This window comes from Suricata suricatta, chromosome 5 (genome assembly GCF_006229205.1).
Source record: "Suricata suricatta isolate VVHF042 chromosome 5, meerkat_22Aug2017_6uvM2_HiC, whole genome shotgun sequence".
In the NCBI taxonomy this organism is placed as follows: Eukaryota; Metazoa; Chordata; class Mammalia; order Carnivora; family Herpestidae; genus Suricata; species Suricata suricatta.
In genome coordinates this window covers 120,098,303-120,115,042 of record NC_043704.1, presented here as the reverse complement: position 1 = coordinate 120,115,042, position 16,740 = coordinate 120,098,303, and positions in this window count along the sequence as shown.

Here is a 16,740-nt window from a genome sequence, read left to right as displayed (position 1 = left end):
TAAGTGAAATAAGTCAGGCAGAGAAGAACAGATACCGTATGTTTGCACTCATAGGTCTAACAGGAGAACAAGAAAAACCTAACGGAGGACCAGGGGGAGGGGAAGAGGGAAAGAGAGTTGGGGAGAGAGAGGGACACAAAACCTGAGAGACTATTGAATACTGAAAATGAACCGAGGGTTGAAGGGGGGGGGGGAAAGAGATGGTGGTGATGGAGGAGGGCACTTATGGGGAAGAGCACTGGGTGTTATATGGAAACCAATTTGACAATAAACTTTTTAAAAAATAAAAAAATAAAAGAAGTATTATAAAAGAACTATTATACTATAATACCTACAAAAAAGTATTTTTTTCAAAAGAAGTATTTTAAAATAACTATTATAAACATGCTCCATGACATAAAGGTAAACACTCCTGAAATGAAATGGAAAGGTATTCTTAGGAGAAAAATAAAAACTATTTTTAAAATGTAAATTTTAGAACTAAAAAATATAACTTGTGAAAATTAAAAGTTACACTGAAAGAGCTCCCAAGCAGAGTGGAGATGACAAGAGAAAGAGTCCACAAGCTTAAAAACAGACCAGTTGAAATTATCTGATCTAAACAACAACAACAATAAAAAAAAAATACCTTAAGAAAATGAATATGGCCACAGGAACCTATGAGACAGTACTAAAAGGTCTAACATTTGTGACATCAGAGTGCCAGAATTAGAAGATAAAGAGTTTGGTGCAGGAAAAATATATATATTTGAAGAAATAATGACCAAAAACTTAATAAATTTTGTGAAAGATATGGGAACAAACCTCTCCCTATGAATAGGCACAGAATAGAAAGATATTTATGATCCATGTGAATGCTCACCAAAGAACATCCACTGCAAAGGAGATTCTTTATAACATGGACAAGATGAAATGTTCTGTAGATATTAATCACCCCAATGTTAGCTCAAAAGATTTACAAACTGGGCATGTTGGCAGGGATGGCAACTCTAAACAGGCTTAACAACAACATGGACTCCCCCTGACCTAGGCTGACTTAGCTACTGCTACTACCAAAGATCTAGCTTGCCAAATGCAGAGCCCCACCCTGAGCCCCTAGCATGGTACAATTCTCTAAAGGGACCAGCCAACCACCCAGTTGCAAGTTAATTACATTGCACCCATTTCATCATTGAGTGGGCAGCAGTATGTCTTCACTAGATTGGGTATATATTTTGGATATGAATCTGTCTTCTCTAATCGGGATACTTCTGCCAATTCTGCAGTTTCTTATAAAATGAAACATACTCTAACATATGATTCAGCAATTGCACTCCTTGGTACTTATCCAGAGGAATTGAAAACATGTCCACACAAAACCTGCTCATAGATGTTTATAGCAGCTTTATTCATATTTGCCAAAATTTGGAAGCAACCAAGATGTCCTTTAGCAGGTGAAGGGATAAATAAACTGGTACATCCAGACAATGGAATATTTTTTGGTGCTACAAGGAATGAGCTATCAAGCCATGAAAAGATACAGAGGAACCACAAATACATCTTACTAAGTGGGAAAAGCCTATCTTAAGAGCCTACATACTGAGTGATTACAACTATATGACATTCTGGAAAAGAAAAATCTGTGGAAATAATAAAAAGATCAGTGCTTGCCAAGAATTCAGAAGGAGGAAGAGATGAATAGGAGGTCAAAGGATTTTTAGGGTAGCAAAACTACTCTGTATGGTGCCGTGTCATGGTGGATACACATCATTATACATGTGTCCAAACCCAGAGGATGCACAACACTGGGAGTGAACCTGAATGTAAATTATATGCTTTGGGTAATAAGGATGTGTCAATGCAAGTTCATTTATTGTAGCAGATGTAACATTCTGGAGCAGCAGCCCAGGGAGAATAGGAGAAGTGAGCCAGAGATAGAAAAGGACAGAGTGAAATTTCATTCCTCCCTCCCATTAACCAGTGGCATCACCACAAGTGCCCTCACTCACCTTGACTTAAAATACCAGTCATGTTTACTTCCTTCTTCAGTCCCCTACCCAGGCAGATATGGGATCCTGGTGGATCTTCCACCCTGATGTCCCTAGCACCTCTCTCTTCCTTGCTTTCTTATTACCATTTCCTCTGGTCATGACTGTATAACTTGGGCCTGAACCACTGCAGAGCCCACTCTCCTATGTCCCCAGCACTAAGTCCTCACTTAGTGAACTGTGCTGTGCACAGTGACTATCTTAAGTCAGGTTTCCTAGAGCCTAATAAGGGGATTCTTATTTAAGTAATTTATTGGGGGAATTCTCTCAAAAATTGGAGGTGAGGAAAGCAGGATGAGGCTAAGGAAGGAACTAAGCAAGGAAATGGTCTAAGCTTGATCCTGATTTCTCAGGTAAGTTCAAGGGCACTGACAAGAGAAAAATTTGTGCAAGGTACCAACAGTATCCACTACAATGACCCTCTTAACAAACTTACCTGACTTAATCATGTCTTTAATTAAAACTGTCAGATGACTCCAACTACACCGGGCTGGGGTGAGGACATATGGCCCTAACTCTCCATCTTCATATAAGACCACTATGGTCCCATCCAAATAAAATCAACCTTCTAATATCTTTGTCTCCATCTCCTCTCTTTCTTATCTCTCTCATCAACAGAGGTAAAGTAGGCTAGTGAATAGAAGCAATCATCCAGATAATTCCATTTCTTAAGCCATGCATTTTAGAGTAATAGAAACTGCCTTGTGTGGGGTTGATCAAACAAAGCTGATAAGAGCATTCCCTCCTCTGTCACTTTGACTCAGAAGATGTTGTCACCAAGGTCCTGTTTTCTTGCTTTCAGCCTGATGGGTTTGGAGAAGGTGGGCTGACACATGAATCGACTGTCAGGCTACCAGGCATGACATACCAGCCTGATGCTCTTTTATCCCACATGTCTAATTGGGCTTCATCATGATCACAGCTTTCTCAGAAGGATGGAAGGTAATGTAGTCTGATGGAAATCAGAAGGCACTGTCAGCTCCCATCCCTAGGGCCTTGGGACCATGTCAATATGCTGGTCCCAGACCAAGGCCACAGCCTTGCACAGAGACATCATGCTGGAAGCAGACAGTTACACCACGCAGAGCCGTCATTTAGAGGTGGCAATATGCCATGCAGAAAAGTGCTGGTAGCCTGCATCAGGAGAACAAACCTGTCTCCTGGGAGCTGGCAGAGCTGGCCACTCAGCCCAGCATCTCTGACATAAAATGTCAGCCCAAATTTTGAACAATCACGGCTTCCCTTTTAGAAAGTGCATTTTCTGACTCCTTGTGCCGTATTATGCAGTGGGTGCTGGGATGGGGTGGAAACCTGAGGCTTAGAGAGATGAAGCCACCTGCTAGCCCCTGCCCCTAGGAACTGGGGTTCACATTCAAGCCTATTTTTCCTTCTAATCATTCTACTCTTGGGAGAAGAAAACATGACAGAAGAGGAAACATTCAGACGAGAAAAACTAGGTCCATGTGATTCTTCTTAGACCAAGCAAGAAGGAGGCTTTGGAAAGGGTTTTTTTTTTTTTAACATGGTGGATTTATACACTTTTATTCAGTAATTTTTTAATTTTTTAATTTTTAATTCCTTACTTTTATTTTTTTAAGTAGTTTATTGTCAAATTAGTTTCCATACAACACCCAGTGCTCTTCCCCACAAGTGCCCTCCTCCATCACCTCCACCTCTTCCCCCCCCTTCAACTCTCAGTTCGTTTTCAGCATTCAATAGTCTCTCAAGTTTTGCATCCCTCTCTCTCCCCAACTCTCTTTCCCTCTTCCCCTCCCCTTGGTCCTCCATTAGGTTTCTCCTGTTCTCCTGTTAGACCCATGAGTGCAAACATACGGTATCTGTCCTTCTCTGCCTGACTTATTTCGCTTAGCATGACACCCTCAAGGTCCATCCACTTTCCTACAAATGGCCATATTTCATTCTTTCTCATTGCCATGTAATACTCTATTGTATATATATACCACATCTTCTTGATCCACTCATCAGGCTCTTTCCATGATTTGGCTACTGTTGAAAGTGCCGCTATGAACATTGGGGTACATGTGCCCCTATGCATCAGCACTTCTGTATCCCTTGGGTAAATCCCTAGAAGTGCTATTGCTGGGTCATAGGGGAGTTCTACGGATAGTTTTTTGAGGAACCTCCACACTGTTTTCCAGAGGGGCTGCACCAGTTTTAATGGCCCCATCACTGCCCTTCCACATTGTTGGTCATGAAGTGGGGACAAGAGCGGGTGTCTTTGTACAGCTTTGGGATCCCAGGAAGGAAGGCTGGGAGAGGACCTACTACAGGAGGAAAACAAAGGCACAAAGTGTGGGATGAGCCCATCAGCATATTCCAGGGCTGGAGGAGAGCGCAGCAGCAGGCAGGGTAGCAGAAGGCATGAAAGGCAGTGCCAGGCAGAAAGGGCTTTGCAGGGAAAAGCACAAGTCTTGGATGGGCCCCAACAGGGCCTCCAGAAATGGAGATACTAGCCACTGCTTCTTCTTTCCCATCACCAAGCACAGCACCTGGCATATACAAGACAATAAGTGAGTAAATGAAGGGAGAATTCTGAGGATACAGATAAAGATGTGGTTGCCGAAAGATATCTCTTGCTGAGAGCCAATCCCATTTATCACATCATTTACCAGAGACGATTCTTCTGCAGACAAGGCAGAACTGGGGTTGTCGCCCCCCGTTAACTAGCAGGTCTGTTCTGCAAGTCAGGGCCCAGGCCAGCTGCTTGCTAAGGAGTCCTGTCGGTTGCCTCCTATCACCTTTAATGAGATGTGATTGCTGAAGGAAAGCAGCTAATTGCATGATGTTTTATTAATCCTTTTTCCATGAAATATTAATCGTGAGCTTTCACAAATACAAAGATCTGACTGCTTTTTAATGGCTTGAGTTTGCAGTCTCTCCAGATGATTGTCTGAGAGTTTCCTGTTGAGGGACACTGTACAAGCATGATGCCAGATCCTGTAGAAGGGGCGCAGCTGACAGCCCAAAACACATGAGGATGTCAAAAGCACTTCCCTCAGTGAGCTGCCGTGCCCGGCAGCCAGACCTCTGTCCACAGTTGCTGGGAACATGGCTACTTGTTGCCATGCAATGAATTACACTAAGGAGAGATTTATGTCCAAATACCCAACCCACTGTGGGCCAGAAAGAAGCAGGACATCTGCAAGAGGAAGCTATCAGCACCAGCACAGCAAAGACTGTATTGTGACACTTACCTCTTCCTTCCTCTCTTCTCATGAGATCAGTTCACCTGGGAGTGCAAGCATCAAAGAGGAACATAAGCATTAATGCTAAGATGTGCTGACTGAATTCTGAGGGTAGTGGTTCCCAGAAGCAGGAGGTAAGAGACTGGCTTTCAGCAAGGGACTGGGAGAGCTAGAGACAGCTCTATGAGGAGCCTCAGCCCATTTCCTTCCTAGTCCTGCAAGGCTGCAGAGGGATGCTTGCTGGCCTGAGTCCAGGACCCAAGCATGTATCCTCCCCAAAGGGGTTTCCACATGAGTGTAAATAGTAAGAATGGCCACTCCCCTAAACCATCCCCACAGCCGCAACCCAGCACCAGACACAGAGGCTAGTTTCACAGAAATAGGACAGATGGCTCCATGGCCATGTGAGAGGATGCCCAGCCTGACAAAAGGATCACTGGGATATACCTCCAAGAGCCAAAGGGAGGAAGCCTACCCCTCTGACAGGCTCACAAGAGATGGAGGAGCCGTGGTGAGCGCTGCCCTAAAACAGCACTGTCATGGAGACAACCAATAAGGGCCTCAGCAATAGCTGAAGTCAGCCTGAAGCAGAGTGGCGTGTGTGACATTAACCATGGCAGACATGGAGAAGCCTAAGGAGGGAGGCTTCAGCTCCCCAAATCTCTTCCCTGCCCTGAGATCCTTGATGAAATGCACTTGGGGGGCAGGGGGTAATCTTAGGACCAAATCACACACACCCTACTTGATCTAAAAAGCCAGGGCCACAGCTCAAACATGCACTGGAGAGAAGAATCTGTCCAAAAAGATTGAGACCAAAGTTTTTAAAACAAAAGAGGAATAAGCTTTGACTTCTAGAACCTGTGAGTACTAGAAAGTGTTAGAATAAGACAAAGATCATGTTTACAGATCCATAAAGGGATAAGGGGCACTTGCTACTTTAAGTGTGGTCCCACACCAGCAACCCTGGCTTGTTAGAAAAGCAGAATTTCTGGCCGTAACCCAAACCAGTTGAGCCAGAATCTGCATTGTAACACGGTGATTCATAAGCATGTTAAAGCTGGAGAATCACAGGTATAGCTGGATGAAATTAAATTGAGGTATAATATTTATACTTCAATAATTTGAGATTCCTCAATGAATTGATTATATTAGACAAGATCTGTTTCTGTTGCTTGTGATCAAAAACCGTAAGCTAAAAAACAAACTGTCACTTGTTACTATGAATAGCATGGTTTCCAGGATCAGGCCTTCTCAAAGCAATAAAGGGAAGATATTGGTCTTGAAGAAAATTGAGGCTATCTTTGAGCCTTCCTGATGCCCAGTGCTTTCATCCTGTTACTCCCCAGGCCAGAGTACCTTCCACATCACACCCACTCAGAGTCACCACAGGGCCCAGAGTATAATTATCCAACTCCGAAGTACCATGGTCTGAATCAACATGACAGCCCTGCTCTTTACCCTCCTGGAAACCTGCTCTCCCTAATAGTGACCTTTGTAAAAACTGAAGAGTAAAATTAGTATCATTCCTCAGCTCAGATTTCTCTCCCATATCAAGCTGCAGACACTCCAAACACCCTTCCTAGCCCACACCCCCCACGGGTGTGTCTCAGGCATGTGCGTGAGTAGTCTCCTCAGTCACCCTTAGGAGTCCTCCATGTTGCTTTTCTCTGCTCTGGTTCCCTGCAGTGCTCCCTGCAGACCCAGAGCACAGCAAGTCCTTAGCGGTGTGCTCAGTGGAGCTGCACTGGAAGGCTTTTTTGTTTTTTAATCATGCATAATTAAAATATAATGCTATGTTAGTTTTGACTGAAGCTACCTCTCACTGTAGTCTGGGCACAGACCTGCGGGGGAGATGCCAGAGGACAATTCCCAGTTGCAGATCCTAGGGTATTCCCCAATTGCTCCCTCTTGAAACTTCATTTCAAAGGATGCACTGTTTTCCAAAAATACATGTGGGAGCAGGTTAACCGTTGTTATTCAGCAACCAACCACATTGCCTGACACAGGGTAGGTGCTCAACCAACACTCAGTGAATGAATAAATTGATAGCTGAATTTCTTGCATAAATAAAAACTTCCCACATTCAACAAATCTCAACCACTCTGAGCCTTGGTTTCTTTATCTGTATAATGGACATTAGAGTATCCAACTGAGGTGGTTGTCAGGAAGCTAAATTCTGTCTATAAAAATGCCTAGCACAGGACTTCATACAAAGTAGACTTTCTAAAATATTTGTTTCCTTATTATTTATGTAATGTTGGTAAAGTGGTATCAGTTACAGATCTAAAACAGTGTTCATTAAATGCTGAGTAAGACCTTAAGAAACACGTCTTCATGATACACAGAATGTCACCTCTTCTCTGACTCCTTCCCCCACCATAGCACCTTTCTTAGATACACTTAGCTCTGCCTTCTCTGTGCTACCTCAGCACTTTATGAGGATCTCTACTAAAGCACCTATCATGTTCCCTATACCCAGCCCTTTATTACCATGACCTTCCTGAGGCCAGACCCTTGTCCTTTCCACCGCTGTAGGTACCACACTTGAATGAATGAATGAATGAACAAATGGCCTCACACCTCCTCTCTGCTCTTCACTAGCTTTTTATGTTGAGAAACATGCATATTCATTTTGAACATGGGCTCTGAAATCTGACAATCCTGAACTTGAACCCAGGACCAGCTAATGACTAGTTACATGACTTGGGCAAATTTCTTAACTGCTCCATACCTCCTCCACTTTGTATGTAATGTGAGGTTAATCACACCTAACTCTCAGAAAGGCTTAGAGAATTTGGTTATATTATATATCTCACATGGCTAAAACAATGTTGGTCGTTTATTAAATGTTCCATCACCTAAATCTATTATTCATACCTGGTGCACTAATGTGCACTTAAATGTAAATTGTAAATGAGTTCTCAATTTGCTTTCATTCCTAGAGCATTTATAAAGTTCACTTCATGTATTCTGAATTAAATATATTTGCCTATCCTTTATAAATAAATCAGGAATAGTGAAAATATGCATATTTAAGATTACTTTGGAACTCGTCCACCCTGGGGAAACATGACCCATGGATGTCATTAACATTTCTTTTGGCTGGTAATAGCATTAATATATTCACCAACAAATATTTCCAAAACCTCTACTACACCCTTAGGGGAAGCTGAGAGAAGGTGAAGGAGGGATACAAAGATGTGGGCAGTGTGATGCTCACCTTCAAGGAGGTTGAAAGAATACAGGATCAATACCAACAGTCAATTCGCATCTCAGGACTACTCAGCCACTCCCTCCTGTAAGTTCCTATAGCACTAGTACATATGTCAATTACAGTGTATGTTTAAAAATAATTTTAAAATGATGTTAATCAACATTTATCTAGCACTTAGCATAACCAACCACCATTCCAAGCAATTCTCAACTTTTAACTCTTTTTTTTTTCAACTTTTAACTCTTTAACTTTCCCATCAACCCTCGGAGGTAGCTATTATTATATTTCATTTCACAGGTGGGGTAGTGGTGGGACAGAGAGATCAAGTTGCTTCCTGAGATCTCACAGGTAATAAACGCCACAGCCAGGATGCATGTTCTCAGCCCTGGGTCATCATCCTGCCTCTGCCTAGCTCTTGCCACTTCTGATCAAAACTAGTGGGTATGATGATAAAGATGAAAATGACAGATGACAAATTCCTCATGGGCAGACAAGTCTTACAGAAGACTGTTAGATGTCTTCAGCAAGAAAAGATAACTACTATATACCTCCATCCTATACATCATTAAAATTAAAATTATAATACTCAGTGAAAAATCACAAAATGTTCATGTATACTGAAAATTAAAATAGCTCTTCTCTAGGTATGATGATTGCAAAATTCTGAAGTAGTTAATTCAAGCTGAACCTTTTGCGGCATTTTCCCCACCACCCTATTTGTCTGATTTGGTGCCTCACAACCCTGTCAGTAGGGTCCAGCCCAACCACTGCTATTTCCCAGTCCCTAGTTCAGCACCGCACATGCTCCTTCTCTAGAAGGGTTTACTGAATGAATGTTTACCTATGTTTGGGACTCTAACTCTAATGTTTCAGTAAAACACAGAATACCTCGTTAAACTTGGATTTCAGACAAACAGTTAATCATTGTTTAACATAAGGATATCCCATGTAACATTTAAATGGCATGCTATATTTTTGTTAGCTGAATCTAGATATAAAAGGAATGCAGGTAAGGGAGAGTGAGTGTGGCTAGGAGCTAAAGAAGAGCCTGTCATGGAAGTCACAGAACTTGAGCTGTCTCTGGAAAGAAACAAAAAGTACACTGTTAATGGTACCCCCTGGAGTTGTGCAACCCAGTGACCCTGAGAGATGGAAGACACTTCTAGAAAGCAGGGAAACCACCATAATTAAAGGCTAAGAGACTGAAACGAGCATGCAGGCTGGAGGACAATGAGGACGACAGCTGGCCAGAGCACAGAGAATGCAACATTTCCTATAGAATACTACATGGCAATGAGAAAGAATGAAATCTGGCCATTCGTAGCAATGTGGATGGACCTCAAGGGTGTCATGCTAAGTGAAGTAAGTCAGGCAGAGAAGGACAGATACCATATGTTTTCACTCATAAGTGGAACAGGAGAAACTTAACAGAGGACCATAGGGGAGGGGAAGGGGGAAAAATAGTTGGGAGATGGAGGGAAAAGAACCATGAGAGCCTCTTGAATACTGAGAACAATCTGAGGACCGATGGGGGTGGGGGAGAGGCGAAGGGGGTGAGGGGCATGGAGGAGGGCATTTAGCACTGGGTGTTATATGGAAACCAACTTGACAATAAACTATAAAAGAAAAAAAAAGAATCCAGCATTTCCAACTTCCATTCCCCCATTACCCATTTCCCTTCATGCTCTTCCCACCACCAAGCCTTTGACCATGTAGTCCCTCTAGAATTCCTTCCTCTCCTCTCTGCCTAGCCACTTCCTTGTGCACTAAAAAGCTCTGGTATATCAGGTGAGGCATCTCTGCCCCAAATCTTTATGTGTCCATCCTAACAAACCACTTGATGTTTGCATGATTTTTCTGTAATATTCCAGCATGCCTCCACCAATAGTTAAAGGAAGTAGAAGAGGAATCATGTGATGACCATGTGTGGCCATCATTTAGGTCCTATCTGCCCAGGTAAAGCCCCCTGAGACTGATATATTCTTTCTCTCCAGACATGAAACTGACAACAATGGGCTTCAAAACCATCATGAGAATCTTTCTTCAAAAATGTCCACTGCAAGGGTTTAATAAGCCCAAGATCTGACCTTCACAGTTAAGGGCTATCCTGGACTATTCTGACTGGGCTCCTTTTTTTTTAATGTTTATTTATTTATTTTTGAGAGAGAGCGAGCGAGCGAGCAAGCAAGCACAAGCTGAGGAGGGGCATGGAGAAACATACATACACACACACACACACACACACACACACACACACACACACATCCAAAGCAGGCTCCAGGCTCTGAGCTGTCAGTCCAGAGCCCAACACGGGGCTTGAACCCACGAACTGTGAGATCATGACCTGAGCCGAAGTGGAACATTCAACCAACTTAGCAACTGGGCCATTTTTAAATTCATGATGACTACACTAAAGCCCTTATGCTACCCAACATTCATGTCTCACAGCCAGTCCATGCTCTCCCACTCTCCCAGACAAAAGAGTCACTTCTCCTCTCTTCTCTCCCTACACTGGCATCTCCCCATCCTCATTCACATGTGAGAACCCAGCTTCTCACTGCACTGAGAGAATAAAAGCTATCAGAAGAGACTTCTTGTGTAACCCCCACAGCCCCTACCACCTGCCCTGCTGTTGCAGGAGTGAATTACCCCTGCTCCTGACCACTTGCTCACCAGATCCCACGCTCTCTCACCTATTCAGCATGGCTCCTACAGCTGTTACTCTCCTCCACCATCATCATAATTTTCCCTCTACTGGATCATTCCCATGAGCACATAAACATGCCTCTTTTCCTCCACTTGGAGAAAATATACTTCCTTGACCCCACTTTCCCTACCAGCTATAGGATCATTTCTCTGTCGTGCCTTCCCACCCACCCCCACACACACACCCCAACAACATTCTCTCTCTTCCACCTGGCAAGCTACCATCACCTCCTGCCTGGACAATTCCAACAGTCTCCTAATTGATCTCCCTTCCACTCTTGCCCCTCTACTATCAGATCTCCACATTGCAGCCAAAAGGATCCTCTTGAATGTAAATCTTGCATGGGAAAAGATTCTTCTTTATCCATCCCACAAGTGCCCCCACAACCTCATCCATCTCTGCTCTCTTCCTAGAGGTCTAGCCACCTGGCCTGTCTACGGTTCCTGAAATAGCCATCACACACATCCTCCAAGGGGGCCATTGCTCTCGTTGCTCCCTCTGCCTACAATGCTGCCGCCCGCATGCTACCACCCAGATAGTCACATTAACTCCCTTCTCCAGTTCATCCGTTTTTGTTCAAAATCACCTTGACAGATGCCCAAATCACCCTATTTAAAACAGTCCACATTCACACACACATGCAAGAACATACATTCTATCATTTTATTCTGTTTCTCTTTTTTCCATAATACCCAATATACTATATATTTTTATTTATTTATTCACAGTCTGCTCATTCTGACTCAAATGTAAGCTCTATGAGATCAGGTGCTTTGCCCATTTGGTTTACGGTTGTTTGCCTTACAGAGCCTGGAACACTGTTTAAGCCATAAAACTGCTCAAGAACTATTTATTGACTGAATAAATTAATTTCCTATGTGTGGTAGTAGTAGCAGCCAAAGGCAACCAAGAACCTTAAGTGCCTGACAGATCCCCAGATCAGATAGGGGTACCCTCAATGACCTGAGAGAGGGTTTTGAACATCTCTACTCACACTTTTAGGTCTCAGTTTATATGTCATTTCTTTTCTGACATATCTTTTCAAATCTCCCCTCAAAAAGATGAAGTGCCTGTGCAATCTGTTCCCATACCATCCTATATTATTTCAAGATACCTGCCACTTCATATTGTACTTTTGTCTCCCTTATAAGATTATATATTTTCTGAAGAGACATATGGGATTCTCCAAAAATTACTTGTTGAATGAATGGGTGAATGAAGTTAAGAGAACAGTGTGTAAACCATGAAGTTGTAGCTAAGGGAACTGAGCTTGGAATCCAGAAAGAGAAAGAATTGAAAGGAGCAGGAATGGATTGATAAGCTTGGAGTATTTCATAAAAAGAAACGAGGAAAGGAAGGAAGGAGGGAGGAGGGAGGAAGACATGAAAGAGGGAGAAAGGGAGGAAATCTGTTTGGTGTCCCTGCCAAATATCAGCAAACTAACTTTGGCCCTAGCAATGTCTGGACACGCAAGCTAGCTGGCATGATCTGGTCAAATCACCTGCTCTATGGAGCCTACAGCACCTGCGTATCTAGCTTATTGAGTTCCCTTTTCCACCTGCCATTCTGATGAGATGTTCCTATGGGAATTCTCTTCCTCTCAGCAGGGTACCCCAATGGGGAATGGGATTGACTGATGACAGATGGAGTGTGGAAAGGAGAGGGGGCACACAGCAAAACTCTTGCACATTCTTAAGTTCTGCAGGCCACCTACAAGCCTCCTCTTGTACTCATTCACCGCCTACTTAACCTCATTTCCCTCCTGCAATGTATATCCTCAAACTGAGGAAATGCATTGTCTTATCTCACTAAAGCCTTCCTACCAACAAGACCCAGCACAGGCCTACCCTCTATCGAAACCTTCCAGACAAGCTAGCCATACATATCTCTCCTCTCTGACCTTGTGAGCATTTATTTTGAAATATGCTTTATAAATAATTTCTTAATACATTCTGTTGGCATGCATATAGTTAGTGTTAGATAAATAACACCAATTAGTATCAATATCACATAATTAAAATGAATATGGCTTTTCTCCCCAACCAAACAGTAGGCTCATCAAGGGTCAGGATCATATGTTTTCTTTCTTTTGAATCCTCAGAGAAACTTACCCCAGGGCTGAACAAAACTAAGTACGCAGAAAATACTTTTTTAAACCTGTCTTGTTTAAGGTTATTGTAGAATAAAACCAAGGAGCCATAGAAATGATTTCCCTTTTGTAAGTAAAGGGAATCTACCTCAAAGATGTCTTTAAGATGCTGTCTGTTGCCCTGGCCCTATCTGAGGAGTGCATGGTTTATTCCAGGAGAGAAGTCATAATGGATGGAAGGTACGTTTCTGCTGAGTTAAGGGTTATCATGTTCTCAGCATCCAGGCGCCAGATTGATGGGATATGCCTCTATGATTTATAATACACTAATCTCACTGGAGAGTGAAGCACAATTAATCTTAGAATCTTGCAGCTTGCACTTAACAACTTTAGAACCTTCCCTGTGTACTTGGTCTGCATAGCAAACGTCTGCACCTCCCCCAGATGCCAGGCCAACTGGGCATTGGGAACACAAAACATCCCGCTGTGTAAGGCAGTGGAATGCTGTGGCAAATGTTTTCCTTAGACTTTCCATAGTATTTAGCAAAGAATGTATTCCTTAACTTTCTGGACCACAAAGCTCATGCAGGTTGTTCAAATCTACAATCTCATTTAGTACTAAATTGGGGGAGGGGCGAGGAAAGTCTTCCAAAGATTTTCAAATATCAATTCTTCAGCATTTCATGAAAAGAAAAGATCATGATGGTCCATAACTTTAAAATCATGGGTGGGGGTGGCACCTGGGTGGCTCAGTCGGTTAAGTGTCTGACTTCAGCTCAGGTCATGACCTTACAGTTCAAATGTTTGAGCTCTGCATTGGGCTCTGTGGGGACAGCTCAGAGCCAGGAGCCTGCTCTGGATTCTTTGTGTCTGTCTGTCTGTCTGTCTGTCTGTCTCTCTCTCTCTCTCTCTCTCTCTCTCTCCCCCTCCCCTGCTCCTGCTCTGTCTCTCAAAATAAATAAAAATGTTACAAAGTTAAAAAGAAATAAAAATAAAATCATCATAGGGGCTCCTTTAGTAAAATGGCTGCATATATGGGTTCATTTGTCCATCCTCTCCATAAAATCATATGAAAGGAGCAAAAAGAAGAGAAAAAATATTCACAAACTCCATTTTCAGTGAAACTAGAAGCCAAATATAATCTGAAGCCCTCAAAATATGCTTAAGGGTTGACAAAAACAACTGAAATCAGACATAAAACCATATGGGGATAAAGAGAAAAAAAGAAAATTGAGTTGTGAGAAAACTTAATGATGGCAAATCTCAAAAGTGCCAGCAGAGATAAAACTCCTGAAGGCAAGAACTCACCATGAACTGTGTAAGCTACAGACCCTATTTGCAGGAAAGTGCAGGGCCTGAAGAAAGCAGGAACCACAGAGGGAGCCCTCTGGAATTTGGGGAAACAAAGAAAGTAAGTCCACACAAAGAATAACAGTCAAACTATATTTCCAGAAATCAGATCTTTTTTTGAGAACAACAAAGAAGGAAATTTGTGAAGAGTTGCATCAAAACCTTGTGTAATAGCTGGAACTGAAAAATTAAACTCATTTAATGATAAGTGATTTTAAAAAATGAACTGGCATAGCATCTATACAAAGTTACTATATAGTAAAAGTTTAAAAAGAGTAGCAAAATGTGCCAAAAGATGAACTGCATTCATCAAAAAAAAAAGTTGCTATGAAACAAAAGAAAAAGTACATAAATATTTCACCATGATTTTTAAAAAATTAATAAACCAACCATCTCTCTAAAAGAATACCATAAAATAGATATGCCAGAATTCAGGGAAGTTGTAGCAAGAAAATAGGAGGAAATTAGATGTGAGCTTGCAGAATCCCACCTAGAAAGGAACAGACAAAAAAGATTTCTAAAAGCCACTGGAGAAATGAAGATGAATTTGGAATGTTTATAAGACAGACTACACCTGTAAAAAATATGTTGAAGGATATAAAAGACAGATACAAGAAAAACAAGCAGGACTAAATGAAACAAAGATAGAATTAAAGAGGATTACAGAAAAGATTCAGCCACAATAGGCAAAGATGATCTGATATACATGTAATAATTTAGAGTCCATAAGGAAGAAAATAGAAACTGTGAAACTGAATAAATTAAACAAAACTTGATTCTATATATTAAAAGGACACACCATAGACCCGGGAAAATTGAACCAGAACAATCAACTATGAGACACAGCCTATAAGGTTGGAGAGGTGAAACAGAAAGAGAAGAGAGGAAGGCAGACCACGGAAAAGGTAGAAGAGGGAGGGATGAAGGAAAGGAACAAGGGAAAGAATCTTTGGGGCATCCAGGCAAACAGATAAGACATTAAACAGGAGGAAATTCAGACATGCTTCAGATTTCTCCAAAGCAACATTCAAAACAAGATGATGTAGGTAATATCTACAAGATGGCCAAAGAAAGACCTGTGAACCAAGGATTCTATATCCAGCGAAGAATATCCTTGCAAAAGCAAACAAAGCTACTAACAGTTTTGAAATTTTAAACTAATGTAATACTGTCCCATGAACACTTCTTGAGGAATCTTCAAGAGATCAAACATCACTCAGCTAAGAGATAACAGAGGAGACAAACTACAACAAAAAGATAGGTGATGTGCATTATATAACGGAGCCACAAAATAAAGACTGAACAAACCTGAAGACTAAGGTGACAGAATGTAAATGTTGTATGTCCTAACAATGCATAATGATACAACTAATTTTTTAAAAATGGAAAAGGGGAGGGGTAGAAAAGTAGTTTTGCAGATCATTACATTTCTACTAGTGGGAGCCATAAAAATATGATTCAAAGCTGACAAGCCAAGAAAGGAGCACCTGTAAACATTTTTAACATGACAATGGTAAACACTAAGTTAATGAAAATTGAGTGATGTAACAGAAGAGAGAAGGTAGGAAAATAATTGTATCATTAGTGATACAAAGGAACTAATCACTACTGTCTAGAGAAATAAAGCACTAACAAACATAATTATAAAGGTAGTCATGAGAACAAAATACTGATACTCCTGAAACTACAATTGTTTTAAGAGGAAAGAAAACCTCATTATGTGAAAACTTGCTAATAAATAGTTAGCTAGAAACATATCATAAAATAAGGTGCCACACTAAAATCAAATATAGCTGTTATTAATGTATGTATGTTATTAATATGTATGTATACATATTAATACATGTAAATGGGATTAACTCATCTGTGAAAAATATATTTCAGATATGATTACAAAGCAAAGCTAAATTCTAAGTTATATAAAAAGATATACAATAAGCAAGTGGTTCAGAAAAAATTTTAAATAAAAGGATGGGCAAAGGTACAACAGGAAAATGTAAATGTAGGAAAAAAAAGCAGAGGACATAACCTAAATATCACACAAAGTAAGTTCAGAGGACACAGCACTAAACAATACAAAGAAGGACACTATTTATAAGGTTAGCAGGTACAACTTGGAATGAATATATAACACTTATGAATACTTA